Genomic DNA, 14,415 nt, shown 5'->3' with positions numbered 1-14,415 from the left:
TGAAATTCGGCCTTCATTTTTCAAAACAAACCATCTACCAATCTGAACTTTTTCCAAAATAGAACTTTTGGCACAGAGTAATCTGCTTAAAGTAGAACTATTCTTAGAGAACAAGATTTATTTTTTATACCTCCTAAATAACAATATTTGGCCTAATCATCAGAACAAAAACGGTTTAGATATTATGCGTTGGGATGGTCTCGGAAATAAAAAATAAAAATTCTCCCCTCTGTAAACTTCAGAGACGTTTCATGAATGTAATTTTCTATTTTACAAATGATAGGATATATGCTATGCTTCATGTCTATAGAGAACTGTTTGTTCTATACTAGTTACATTTAAACACGCCTTTTCAAATGCAATTTGTATGTTGTATTTTGGGTGGGATTGTAAACACTAGCTTTAGATATGTTCAGTGCTTCTACGTTTAGTTTTATTGAACTTAAAATAGTGGAGTGGGTGTTGTAAATGAATCTAGGACTCTAGTGTAATTTTTCCCGATTCATGCCCTTATATAGGTATAGATTGTTCGATCCTTATATAGGCATAGAAATCATTACCATATTTAGACGGAGCCTATGCAGCCCAAATACGGCATGGCTACTTCCACTAAATTCCAAGAATCAACAACGATTTCTTAGAGAAACCCGCCTTCAGCAGCTAAGGACTTCCCCTTGCCTGAATACTAATTTATCTAGGAAATCATGGACTTTTCGAAGAACTGAGTCTTTGATGACGTTATTAAGTCCAATCACACGTCAATTGGACTTAATAACGCCTAGATTTTCCCAGACAAACACACGGTGGTTTGGAGCAGATCAACTAACTACTTGCCTGACGCCCTGCAGCCGCAAGTGCCAAAGGAAGCCGACCCTCCAGCTGACGCACTGAGAGATGCTGTCTTTTCTCCTGCCGAGAAATCCAGCTCCAGTGTTTTAAGGCTACCCTTGCGGGTTGCTGGGAAATCGAGTCCTGAGGGAGAGATACAAGACCTCCTTCATTCTAAAACCAAGGTACGGAGCTGATTAGACCCTTAGAGAATTCTTGGACAGATTCTTGGCAGAGAAATACTAAACTTAATCTACTCCTCACTTACCTCTTCCCTTGTACTAGACTTAGGTTAGGTACACCAGGGTAGGCGTATTTTAGAAGCACCAGTTGAGTACTTTTAGTCATTATTTTATCACTGTATGTATTTTATGGCTTAGAAACCATATCATGCTTTTACAGTACTACTTTATAATACTTTTCGTATTATATGCCCTGTACTTTATAACCAGTATTACGACTGTAGCAGTTCACTTCTTATGCTTGAGAAAGAAGACTGTTCAATAAATACTTTTTTATTGAAAACGCCAGTCTGTCTATTTTCTCAGCACCTCTGGTGAAACGAAGCATACACGATTGACTGAGTAAAATAGTTATCTATTGTTTCCGCGACTCTAGAGATTGATTTCTTATTCTTGGGAAACAAAGTTGTCATGTTTATGCGGTTGTTATAAACTAATCCCTTCTTGTGAATTCGAGAACGTTTCTAGTGACCTCTGAGCTAGCTGGCACTCACAATTAAGTTTAATATATTCGGTAGAGACCTAGTCGACCTCAGTCCTACGTCTAAACTACAGGACATATTATTCCAATGCGCAGAGCCTATTGGGAATATAGGAACTACACTACAATATATTTGTGTGTCTGTGGGTTCACTTTTGGGAAGTAGTTCCGGTAGCACCTGTATTCCAATATGGATAAGAAAAAGGGAGTTGTGGGCACCCTGGACGCATCTCTAGTTAGAGCAAAGTGACTACTGACGCATGAAACAGAAATAACTGAGCGGCGTCTTTCCCTAGACCCTTATATTCTCCAGAGAGGACTATCACTGCGCAATCTGGGAGACTTTGAACATACATGCCCACCCACAATTCCTACGAATAGGTTGCTTCCCTCTCCTGCGCCAGCCTTGAACTCTCCACCACCTGCTGCGCTGGAAGTATCCTGTAGAGCTACTAGCACAAGGACTTCAAACAACCCAGATGCGAGGAAGGTGGCAGAACCACCAGCGAAATGGAAACGGGGGGTCGGGCACAAAAGTCAAAGAATGCAAAGGGATCTCATGTGACAAAGCGTGCTAATAATGTAAGAGTTGATTTACCGAGAAGTAATTCTGTTGGTACTCAAGCTGATGTGATCTTATTACCCTCTGTATCCTCTGTTCCTAGAAATATTAATAATGGGATGTTATGACTGAAGCGATACAAACGCTCCGTCCATCATCCCCTTTTGTATCGCTTTGTTCGCCCTTAGTGTGGCAGGGTATGCTCAGACGTGAGTCCCTTGCTCACTTGGCCACTGGATTCAAGATAGCCTGGCTGATGAGGATTATGAATCCGAAACCGGTCCCAGGATGCTTGTTTCCGGTCCAGGGAAGAAATGGCTTGGCAGTTCGGGCTGGACTGTTCCCATGAGGCACAGGGTCAGACTGATTTGCATATGGCCATGTCTGAACTGGGGTGGCTGAGTGAGCTAAAGAATGGTGATGGATTAAACCCAGATCAGTTGACTGGGGGTGAGTGTTTGATTAGCTCAAACGCTCGGTCCATCATCCCCTTTTGTATCGCTTTGTTCGCCCTAAGTGTGGCAGGGTATGCTCAGACGTGAGCCCCTTGCTCACTTGGCCACTGGATTCAAGATAGCCTGGCTGATGAGGATTATGAATCCGAAACCGGTCCCAGGATGCTGGTTTCCGGTCCAGGGAAGACATGGCTTGGCAGTTCGGGCTGGACTGTTCCCATGAGGCACAGGGTCAGACTGATTTGCATATGGCCATGTCTGAACTGGGGTGGCTGAGTGAGCTAAAGAATGGTGATGGATTAAACCCAGATCAGTTGACTGGGGGTGAGTGTTTGATTAGCTCAAACGCTCCGTCCATCATCCCCTTTTGTATCGCGATGTTATGACTGAAACCACAGCCTCCGTGGATTACTCTGCTTTAGGTTTTTTTTTTTTTTTTTATAAAGACCTTTATTGACAGAAAAGGCAAATACAAAGCAACAGGAGACCAGGAGCTCACACATACGATACATTGCAATTTACTGAAGCACGAAGGATCCATTACAGAAGGAAGGAGGTCTAGTTTTAAAAGTGTTCCTTGTAGAATAGACATAAACAGGAGAGCGCGGTGCTAACAGGACAACATCGGTATAAAACAATCAGGATAGGTAATCTTGAAGCATAAACAAACACCAAAGTCGTTGCGAGGCACCAAGGAAAGAAGCGTCTAAACCCCAGGGAAGGAAAAAAGGAAAAAGAATAGTAGGCCCATAGAACCAAAAAGAAAAACAAAAAACAAAAAGAAAGCATCCCCCCCCCCTAAGTACCCCCCACTCTGCACCCCTGCAGCTGGCTACGGCCCGACCCCCCCTAGCAGTGTGCCTGTCGCCCAAGAAAAGGAGTCCCGAAAGATAGAGAGTAAGAAAAGGAGAGAATCCTAACACTCTCAGAAAAAGAAAAGTGGGGAGGAGCCCACAACCCGTCCCCCAGCTCCGCCATTCTGTACCAATAGTTCCCACAGCGGTCTGACGCTCAACAGGTATAATATGTCCAATATGCAGAAAAAGTGGAGGCGCAGCAGCAGCGCGCAATATATGTAAGGCAATAGCACCCAAACCAAGCGCAAGCCCCCGATATAATCTTCCATCCCCAACGATACATGTCCGAGTCACTCAAAGAAGCTAGATCCCTCGCCGTCCCACCCACCAGAATGGCACAAGTACAGGAATCAGTAGCCCAATCGCCATAGCACGGTCCCAGAGCACTGAAAGGAGCACAGCGGCAAGAACATAAAACAGAATACCAATAATATGTCCCCATCCGGCATGATCAGTAACCAAAAATCCAACAGCCCCATAACGGAAGCGTCTATCCTTGTCCCGTTTTATCCCTACCACCGCAGACCCGTGCAGTCGATACGGATGCAGACGGCAATTCAGGAAAGAAACAGCGGTGTAGGGGATCCGGTGCCGGCAGGGCAATGAAGTCCAGGAGTACCAAAGGGAGCGCCGAGTATGCCATCTCAAAATCTCCGAAGGTAGCCAGGGCAGGGAGGGAAAGCGCCGTGCACAATTCTCCTCGGAGCAAGTCTCGGGGATCAGCAAACATTGCGAGAAGGGAGGGCTCGCATTGTGGCAAGGGTTCCAGAATATACGAGTTCGGGGGCCACTCTTCCGTGACTGATGGCAACGACAGGATTGGGGTCACGAGGGCGCCACCGACTCCAGTGGGCGCCACCGGAGCACAGGCGAAGGTGGAACAAAGAGCGGCGCCGAGTCCCTGCGAGTCGGCCATCTTAGGACAAATCGAAGCACCGAGGATGCCCTCCATTTTGTCCAGCAGGACGCAGCCAGAGCGTAGAGCCTCAGATCAGAAGGAGAGGACCGCTTCCAAAACGTTCCCAAAACTGTGAGAGGGAGCACACAATGTATCAGGCATGTTTTCCATTCAGTGAGGCAAGAAACACCAATCACGGCCAAACAGCCACGACACAAAGCAGGATGTCCACCATAGCATCGGGCAGGGAGACCCCAGGTAGAAACAGGCGCGCACCATACAAGGACAACCAGGCGTGCTACGATGTCTGAAGCCTGAGCCTGAGCCTGGGCGCAGACATTAGTGTAGTCCGACCAATACGCCGTCCGCTTAGTTTCGATTGTTCGGCCAGCTCGAAAGTACAGCGGCAATAGCGGGGCGAAATGCAGGCAATAAGCACACAAAGCACAGTGCGAGTGTCCGTAGCGTCAAAGTTGTAGACTGGCGCAGACACCGCAGAGTCGAAAGCGCAGCAGGATGCGAGCACGGGGTCCGCTGGCCGATGAGAGCCGCCAATCGGGACCTCACCGTCCCCAAGTCCGGGAGAGCGCGTCTGCTGACCGGCCTCGATAGTTACGCGAGGCCCCGGTCTGTACGCTGATGCGGGCCGCCAACTGCGTCCAAGTATTTCTCCGACTTGCCAAGGAGCAAAAGCGTCAGGATTTCGTGGCGGGTCAGTAGAGTACGTCCGCTGTCGAAATCAGCCACTGCGTTACAGGATATCAGGCAGGAGAGACTTGAAGGCGGAGACGGTCCCCGGAGCCGAGGGACTACACGTCCGCTCCGAGCGCCATCTTGGCTCCTCCCTCTGCTTTAGGTTTAACGCTAGCGAGTGTCCACGATATGGTCGAAAAGAACTTGGCCCTTTTATGGGGAAAATTGGATCAAGTGGATATTGCTATAAACATCCTAAGTAGTGAAATATTAGGCATCCAACTGAATGAAATAAAAAGAAAAGATCTGAGAGTAACAGTGGAAAAGACTCTACCTGTGGTTCCAGATGGAAAAACCAAAGAAGACCATATGTTAAATTCTACTCATACTGGTACGGAAGAGAGAATGCAAAATGTACTCAAGGGCCTGAAATGTGTGGGTACACAAAATATTGAACGTTTAGCTCTAGGAACTGTACCAAGTAACGCACATAATGATATAAGAGTTGATCTAACTAGTAACCGTTTGAGATCTAATGTAGATGTGTTGAGCTTACCCCCTGCCTCATGCCCTTATGTCTTAATCTTGGCTGGTGTTCTTGCCCTTGGGGAGGAGCAGAGAGAGACGTGGGTCAATTTGCGTAACAAAGTTACAGACTGGTTAATACAACATAAAAGGGTCCACCCTTTGAATATAAAAGAGATTTTAATGGTTCGTCGAATGGGATGGGTGGGACAATCATCTTAGGATGTAAACGGCGACTGCACTCTAATTAACTTCCCACAGGCCACAGATAGTTCGCTTTTTACTAAATCACTGTGAGACATTTTGTAGCTTATATACCAGCATCAGTGCACTCCCCTTGGGATACTTCTATAAACCTCTAACTAGGCCTCCTGTGAGCAAACCTACCCCAATCTCTGTGTTTAATAGGTTTCAGTGTCTGTCAGATTGAGATGCCCAAGACTGACAACTACCCACACTGCTACATGAAATGGTTCCTATGAATAGTGTACAAGTTCGGGTACCTATTTTTCTTCACGATGGTGAAGCTGTTAAATCTACTGCAGAGGATGCCAACATAGGCATTGACTTAAGTACCTTAAATGAGGATGTAGGAAGAATTTATAGGAGGACCAGTCATCAGGATGTAACATGTATCACAATTAAATGGGAGAAAGCAACAATATGTGACTTTTTAGACGTACCACTAACACTCATTCCAGATGAGATTGAGGTAATACCTGAGACTACTTATCCACCCCAGAACAATGGAAGCGATATTTTAAACTGTAACTATATTTTTAATTCTGTTGGTGACTTTCAGGAAGCCCAATGAGCTACGAATGAAATGGAAGGAGTGCTTAATAAGCAAAGCAAATAGAGATAAGACTGACTTCCTGGAACATTGCAGGGCTGAAAAGAAACCAAGGGGAGGTAGTGTGGCAGGAATACATCAGGCAAAGCAAGATTATTTTATTACAGGAAACATGGGCTTTGGAAACACCTCATAAAGTGGGATTTAAAACCTATAGTGTAGCGCCTACTCCTTCGGTTAGAGGGAGGCCCTCAGGTGGTTTCGTTGTTTGGGTAAAAGTTACTCTAGGCATTGATATAAGCCAGGTGGATTTTCTAACCCAGCATATAGCGGGGGTAAAGATCATAACACCAGAAAAAAACGAATTGTACATTATAAATATCTATAACAGACCTAGGCCAGCGAGTAATGAATTTGTGGTTATTGAACAGCTAGACCAATTCTTATGCTCAATAAACCCAAGGGCAATGGTAATTATGGGGGGTGATTTTAACCGTAAATTCAAATCAGTGGCGGGACTTGAAAATATTTTTGAGGAAGAGGACATGGCCAACAATATTCCCATGTTGGAAAGTAGTCCGACAGTACCCTGTACATGTGCTGTTGCACAATTGATAAGACTTGTTTTGGGACATGGACTTCGGGCTTGTAATGGTCGACTGCCCTCTGATACCCTGAATGCTGCCACGTTTAGTAGGAGTAACACTAAAAGTTATATAGACTACATATTGGTATCCATTGGCCTGTGCCCAATGTCATGATTTGGCAATTGATGATAGATCTGAGAGCGACCATTTTCCCTTATGTCTGACGCTTGCGGCACATTGTTTCCATCCAGTACCTTTGAAAAGTAGATATATCAATGGTAGTATCATTGAACCTCTAATTAGTAATAATCGCAGAGCGTTAAAATGGCCTTCTATTGGGGGAAATGAGGTAGCTATGAAGCAGACATATGATATTTTTGTGGAGATTACTTCCCACTATGCTAATCTGTCGACTTCAGAGATCCCAATTATGAAAATACATCACATACTGGCAGAAGCTCTGATACCAATATTAAGTAGGATTCCCAAAGAACGTTACAAGGGAACAACAGATGAGACTAATCCGGACAACCCCATGTATAATAAAGACTGCAGGGAGGCAAAAAAAGAACTTATCCTGGCTACAAAAGCAAAAAATGAGAGGTTCTAAGCGAGAAAAGGAATAAGTACAAGAGGCTACTAGCCCAAACTAAAAAATACTGGGATGATAATACCTGGACTGAACTAATTAGGGCAGCCAAGGCCAAAAATCAGTCTGGCTTTTGGCACCTGATATCTAAAGGTAACAAAACAGGGAGATGTAGCAAGGACATCTTTCTAGATGCTAAAACATGGGTAAGCCATTTTTCCAGCCTATATGCAGCATCCATGAGCGATGTAGAATTCAACCCACAAGATTATGTAACAGGCTCGAATATAGCACCTCTACACTTTAGGTTGGGGGGAAACATTGGCTGCAATAGATGCGGTAAAACGGGGGACGGCACCGGGATCAGATAAGATACCAGGAGATCTATGAAAACACGACAAAGAAGTTTGGGGCCCTTATATCAATCGTTTATGTAATTCAGTTGCCTCAGATGCACCTATGCCAGAATCATGGAAAGGGGCTGAAATTACAACTAGTTTTAAAAAAGGTAATCGCCAAGACCGATTAGCTTAATAGATGTTTTACAGAAAATATATGCTTGACAAATTTAAAAAAAATTAAATGATTGGATTTAGGAGAAGAACATTTTATCAAAGTTTCAGGCGGGCTTTAGAGCCAAAACCAACACAATTGACCAGGTCTTTAGATTTCTCTGCATGAGTTGGAAATACACAGTATTTAAGAAGGGACATCTGTATATCGCCTTTTTTGACCTGAAGGCTGCCTTCGACCTCATCCCTAGAAATCTCCTGTGGAAATCTCTAAAAAATCAAGGGGTACCGGGAGAAATACTCTTTCAAATAATACAACTGCATGAAGATAACTTTGCAAGGGTTAGTTGGGGTCCAAGGGGAGAACTTACTGAACTAATTCAGGTTAACAGGGGCGCCCACCCTTTTTTGATTATATGTAAATGATATTCCTGAATATTTATTGGACTGCGGACACGATTCTCCCAAACCTGGGGGTGGGGGGGGGGGTGGTGAGGGGGTTAGGGGTGCCAGTGCCTGCGCTCTTATTTGCGGACTATACTATTTTAATTTCCCAAACGCCCAAAGGTTTACAATGTTTAATAAACACCTTTGGGGTATACTGTGAAGCTAAGGGTCTGGAAATAAATTCTAACAAAACAAAATACATGGCAATTAATCCACACAAGACTTTTAAAAAGAGTTTAACTGTTAAAAATCAGAAAATAGAGTATGTGCAGAGTTTTAATTATTTAGGTATTACTTTGGATACCAAAATGACTTGGAAACCGCAATTGGAGAAAAGTAAGTCTATCCTACTCCAAAATGCTCTACCAATAGTAAAGAAACATGAGAGCAGTTTATCTAAAGCGATATCCCCTGCCCTTAAGGTAAACAAGTATAGGCCCAATCAGCATCCCTATATGGGGCAGAATTATGGGGACCTTCAAGCAGTAATACGTTTGTGGTGGGAGAAAATAGAAAATACTTGTTTTAGAAAATTGTTATGCCTTCCAGTGCACACACCGCTCATACCTATTGGAATGGACCTAAATATGCGCCGCATAGACTACCAGGCAATTCTACGACACCTATTATTCTGGGTGCGACTGTGGTCAACAGTAGAGCTCGGCCACTATAAGAAAGGGCTGGAGGAGATTCTAAGGTTAAACAATGGTGCATGGTTGCCATGGCTGAAGCATGTCCACGACTGGTTTCATAAATTAGGCCTTAGGTATTTTTGGAAGGAACCTGCTGGACTGTCTATGGCATCAAAGAAAGTACTTAACTGTTTGGGCCTACATTCGAGACAGCTATCGTCACAATTCAGCCACTGGTACTTTAACAATACGGTTCCTCTCTATGAAATCAACCTGGGGTTTCAAACCCTTTTTGGACGAGGTGCAGCCCCAGTTAGCAAAATCTTTATATTTGAAATTTCGATACAGTGTATTACAGATGAAGTTGAATACATCAAAATGGGTCCAGAAATGAGGGGATGAAGGTTTGGAGTGTTGTGTATTATGCCATACGGGTGCTGAAGAAAATGATGTACATATATTGTTCTTCTGCCCAGCTTATAAAAAATATAGAAATACATGGATCAAACCCATCTGCCGGTTGTTGGGTATAAGATCCTGCTATGAGGCAGAAAGAATATTAAAAACTGACACATCTCAAACTGTGGTTTTTAGTGTTAGTAGGTACCTGCTTGGAGTGAGTTTATTATGAAGAAAAGAAGGCTTGAAATTTTTACTTACTATCCCAAAACCACACTGGTCTTTTGCCTACACTTTAGTTAGCACATGAAGAATACTATTAGAATTATTATATGTGCCATATGGTATTAAAAAGAAAAAACAGTTGGAACATTATATAGGGTATATGTATTTTGTTTTGTACTAATAGCAATTTTAAGATCTTGAAGTAAGCTTGGTTGCTGGTATTTTTTTACTGAAATTTTTGTAACTCCTTAATGCTCAATGGTTTTATGATCCTTTAAAAAATGTTTAAAAGAGTTTTTATGATCTTTATCTTTTTAGGATTAACAAAGGTCTTTGATTAGAAACACGATTCTAAAATGTATGCATTATTCTATCTTTTGGAAGATTATGTTACGAAGTGTTTTCATTGTGATGTGTAATTTGTTATTGTGTATCTTTTATGGTTTGTTAAACCGAAATAAAGATTAACTGACTGACAAATGTCTTATCACTGGCCATGTCTTGCAGGAAGAACTGCTGCAAAGGTTCATATTTCTAATCTCTCTGTCGTGCTTCTCTTTTATTGCCTGACACCACTTTAGGGGTTTATTTACTTCAGGAATGCCCTTTCACTTGGGGAGTTTAGAGACTATCAGCTTCTTCCAAACATCTTCCCACTATGAACTCCTCGGAGTCTACCCCCAAGGCATTTTCAAACCTGGGACAAAGAACCATTCATCCTTTTATGTTTCTGGGACATTGTCTGTATGGTGGGTCTCCTAAATAGCATTTGTATGTGGGTAGTGCATACGTGCTAATCACTCACTTCATGTTTGAGCATGGTGTACATGACTGCAGAGGTATTCCACCCTAGTCTTTCTCTTTACCTCCCTTAATTAAATAGATCTCAGCACAGGGATGTCGTGAAATCTGATGACGCACCTCTCATAGAAAAGTAGTTTCCATTATTGCACTGTGCCTGCTAGTGACTGCTGTTGATCCTAGTACCCACTTAGCCTCCTTCAGCGTCATTACTTCTATTCAACACTGTAGACAAGGTCTCTTCAACGTAAAAAACGGTGGCTTCTGTTATGTTGCAGGACGTGACTGAATGTCCCGCGAACCTTATCCAATTGGTCTTGTTCGGGAACTCGCCGTCATCAGCAATTCCATTTTCCTCACATCACCATAGCCATGGAGGGGAATGACATGCAGAAGATTTCAATAGCTGGATTGCTTGCTTTGTCATAGTTACTAATTCCCTGGCAGAATTGTTATCACCTTTGCAGAAATATTACATCTCATTGTACTCCAGTATATTCAGCACTTGTCTGATTTTGTAAAAGGTTTGGTACATTGCATCACAATTTATATTGATTAAAAAAAACAATAGAAAGTGATAATTAAAACACATGGCGTCATTAGCATAGTATGTGGAAATTAGTGGATCGATATACCTTAAGTCATCCTAAGTAGTCTTAAGTTAAAAAGATTAAACAGCTTAAAAACACAGATTTGACAACAACTATTAAACACTATTTTCAGAATAAAAGTGTTCAGTTGATTGTGTTTAGGGCTGTTTCAATCTTATAAAATGGCAGTAACAACTATGCTGTATAAGTGGACTCCAACTCGACTTGAAAGGCACAGTGTAGAACATGCTTTTAGCAAATGTTCGTAAAGAAATGTATGGGCATGGCACAGCATTGTAAGGTGTCCTTGTACAATGAGTAGTCCGTGTATGACCCCAGGAGATCTTATAACAAATAAGGTTTCTACGGCAGGGCAGATGTGTCTCATACTAATTTGATTTGGATAAAAGGGCTTCCACATAGTTATAAATTGTGTAAATATGGTCTCCACTTGTGGATGTTATTCTTTGAACAGTAAATAATGGAAAGCATAGCGGCATTAATTGTAATTTATAATATGCTGAGTAAGTATTGGTTAAATATTTTTGGGAGGCTAGGTTGTTTATAACTGTTTATTACTAGCCCAAATGTTTTCTTTTTGGAAACGTAGAGCTGTCTGCAAATACTGAAGTTCTTTTTGTGATTTTGGTTATTGCATTTTCGAAAGAAGAAAGTGAAATTTCGGACTACCGTAGTGCTTTAGCCTTTAGGGATATTAAGGCTAATTTTGATATAAGCACCAATTTGTTTTTTTTGCAAATATGGGAGTCCCCCAAAAAAGGGTATTTGCGCTCGTTTGACTTTTAAGCAATATTTCAGGAATATGGATTTCAGTGCTACATGCTGGTCCAACAGTTTCAGATTCATTCTTAAATATAAATTTGGTTAACTCCATGGAAACATAAATAATGCCCTATAAATGTTGCAATGCGATACATTCAAAAGATTTCCAGGGAATACCTCTGGTCTCTATTCTAGTGTGGAAACTAATTTGTTACTTTAAAGAATGGGAGATAATGTAGGATCTTTGTCGGACTTCAGCGAAGCATTTAAGGTGAAACATAATAATGACACCTTTGGTTTCCGTGAGTTTAGGTGGTGTTGATGACTGCCTCTCTCATTGAACCTAGATTATGTATTTTGATGTTTAATCAACTGTTTGATAGCCTAGGTGCTATAGACCATTTTTTTGTCTCTTCCTGCCAAAGCCTACTTTTTACTTTTGTCAAGATTTACAATCATCTGATTTGTCTAGCTAAGTAAATAGTTCATTATTTTAGAAATGCAAAATAACTGTTGTTCTCTGGGCACCCCTGCTGACCAAAGTATTGTACTCTTCAAATAAGATTGGCTTTATCGCCACCTGGTCGGAGGCAGTAGTTGTCCCGATCTATAAAAAGGGGGACAGAAATAATCCTGCCTGCTACCGGCCGATTTCATTACTCGATGGCCTAATGAAGGTCGCAGGTAGGATCATTCTAACCCGAATCCAGGACTGGTTGGAAGAACAAGAGATACTTTCTAACCTGCAATATGGGTTCAGGTCAGGAAGAGGGACAGTCGAGCAGGGATTAAATTTGGCGTTAATAACAGCCAAGTATTTAAACGCCAAAAAAAGAAACCTCTTTATAACATTTGTAGACCTCAGCTCTGCATTTGATTGTGTGGACCATGGCATACTTTGGCAAACTCTAATGGACATTGGTCTGGACAATCAAATCCTCACTTTTATTAAATAGCTCTATAATGGGGCTGGTGCACGTGTTAGATTTGGTAGGGTGGGTGAGTGTTCCGACATGTTTCACATCCATAGAGGAGTAAGACAGGGGTGCATTCTTGCGCCCCTACTCTTCACTCTATACATAAACAAGGTCGGTCCCATCCTGACTGAAGTCTACCATGATTACCCAACAGTAAACGGGTTGCCCATCCCCATACTTCTTTAAGCGGATGATGCGGTCATCTTGTCCCAAACTAAGGTTGGTCTACAAAAAGCGGTGCTGAAATTCTCGGACTTCATGAAAAAGAGGTCTCCGCATAAACGTTTCTAAGACTTACACCATGTCTTGTGGACCCAAGAAAGGAAGAACACCTTGTCCGATCACCCTGGATGGTAGACGGGTAGAGCTTGCTGACAAATTCTGCTACCTGGGTGTTTATTTCGAGAGAAAGGGCTCATGGAAACCGGCAATAACTGCCAGGGCTCTTGCATTTACTAGAGCATCTGGTGGTCTGGTAAACTTCGCCAAAAAAATAGGTGGCAGATCAGTAAGAGAGTTGCTGCAGATTTTCAGGGCTAAATGTGTTTCTATCGGGACATATGGGGCCGGTCTTTGGGGGATTGAGCCAGTGGAGGTTATACAACGTATTGAGAATCGATTTCTACGATACCTCCTGGCCGCCCCAAAGAGTACGGCAACTTATGTGGCGCACACAGAAGTGGCCCTCCCATATGTCACGGACATCATCAAATCAGCCCCAGTTTTGTTATGGCACAATGTCTGGGTCAATCCATGTACCAGTTTGAATAGAGAGATAAAGGATTGTTTGACTTGTGATGGAGCCGCTAACATCCATTGGTTTTCCTTTGTTAAAAATCTTTTGTATGAAATTGGGCATCCTGAATACTTCTTCAACCCAGATAGTATGGAAAATGTGCCCAGAACTGCCCTAAAAAAATCCCTCCTACAACATCTTGAGAGTAAAAGATGGCGGGAAGAAAGATGTAAGAAGACGGTCATGGAGCACGATTTGATAACAGACTACGAGGGGATTCAGTTGTACCTACTGATTGAACAACCCCCCTTCCATCGTATCCTCCTGACCTACTTTCGCCTAGATATCTTTTACAGACTTGTTTCCTTCCCACAGTGCAATGACTGGTCAAAAGAAAAAAGAACTTGTCCTTGTGATGATGTCTCATATCAGTCAAATATACAATGTACACTTTTTTGCACTTTTTATAGTCTTCCGAGGAAGAAACTGCTGAAACCTCTGCTTGTATCATGGGGCTTGAGGTCTTGTAGAGGGGCATATGACAAGCTAAGATCCTTAGAAAATGAGTGTACCATTGGAATTGTATCCTCTTACCTGAGAGCAATCGTGAGGTATAGAAATACGATGTAAATGGATTTCTTTTGTATCTGTATGTTCTCAGTAGTTGGAATGCTTAAAACCTAAAATGAACTTATTGCTGCTTCTATTTTTATTAGTTTTTAACAGACTTTTTATCTCTTTTTTAAATGTGTATTTAACATGTAATTATTTATGCTGCATTAGATTTGTATTTCTTAAATATG

The 14,415-nt window shown here is 42.3% G+C and overlaps 1 protein-coding gene across 2 annotated transcripts in view; it reads left to right on the top strand.

Annotated features, from left to right (window-relative positions):
* VPS35L (VPS35 endosomal protein sorting factor like) overlaps positions 1-14,415 on the top strand; it is a 479,692-nt gene that overhangs the window by 87,619 nt on the left and 377,658 nt on the right. The window lies entirely within an intron of this gene.

This window comes from Lissotriton helveticus, chromosome 10 (genome assembly GCF_964261635.1).
Source record: "Lissotriton helveticus chromosome 10, aLisHel1.1, whole genome shotgun sequence".
Lineage (NCBI taxonomy): Eukaryota > Metazoa > Chordata > Amphibia > Caudata > Salamandridae > Lissotriton > Lissotriton helveticus.
This window is presented reverse-complemented; position numbering and strand designations above follow the sequence as displayed.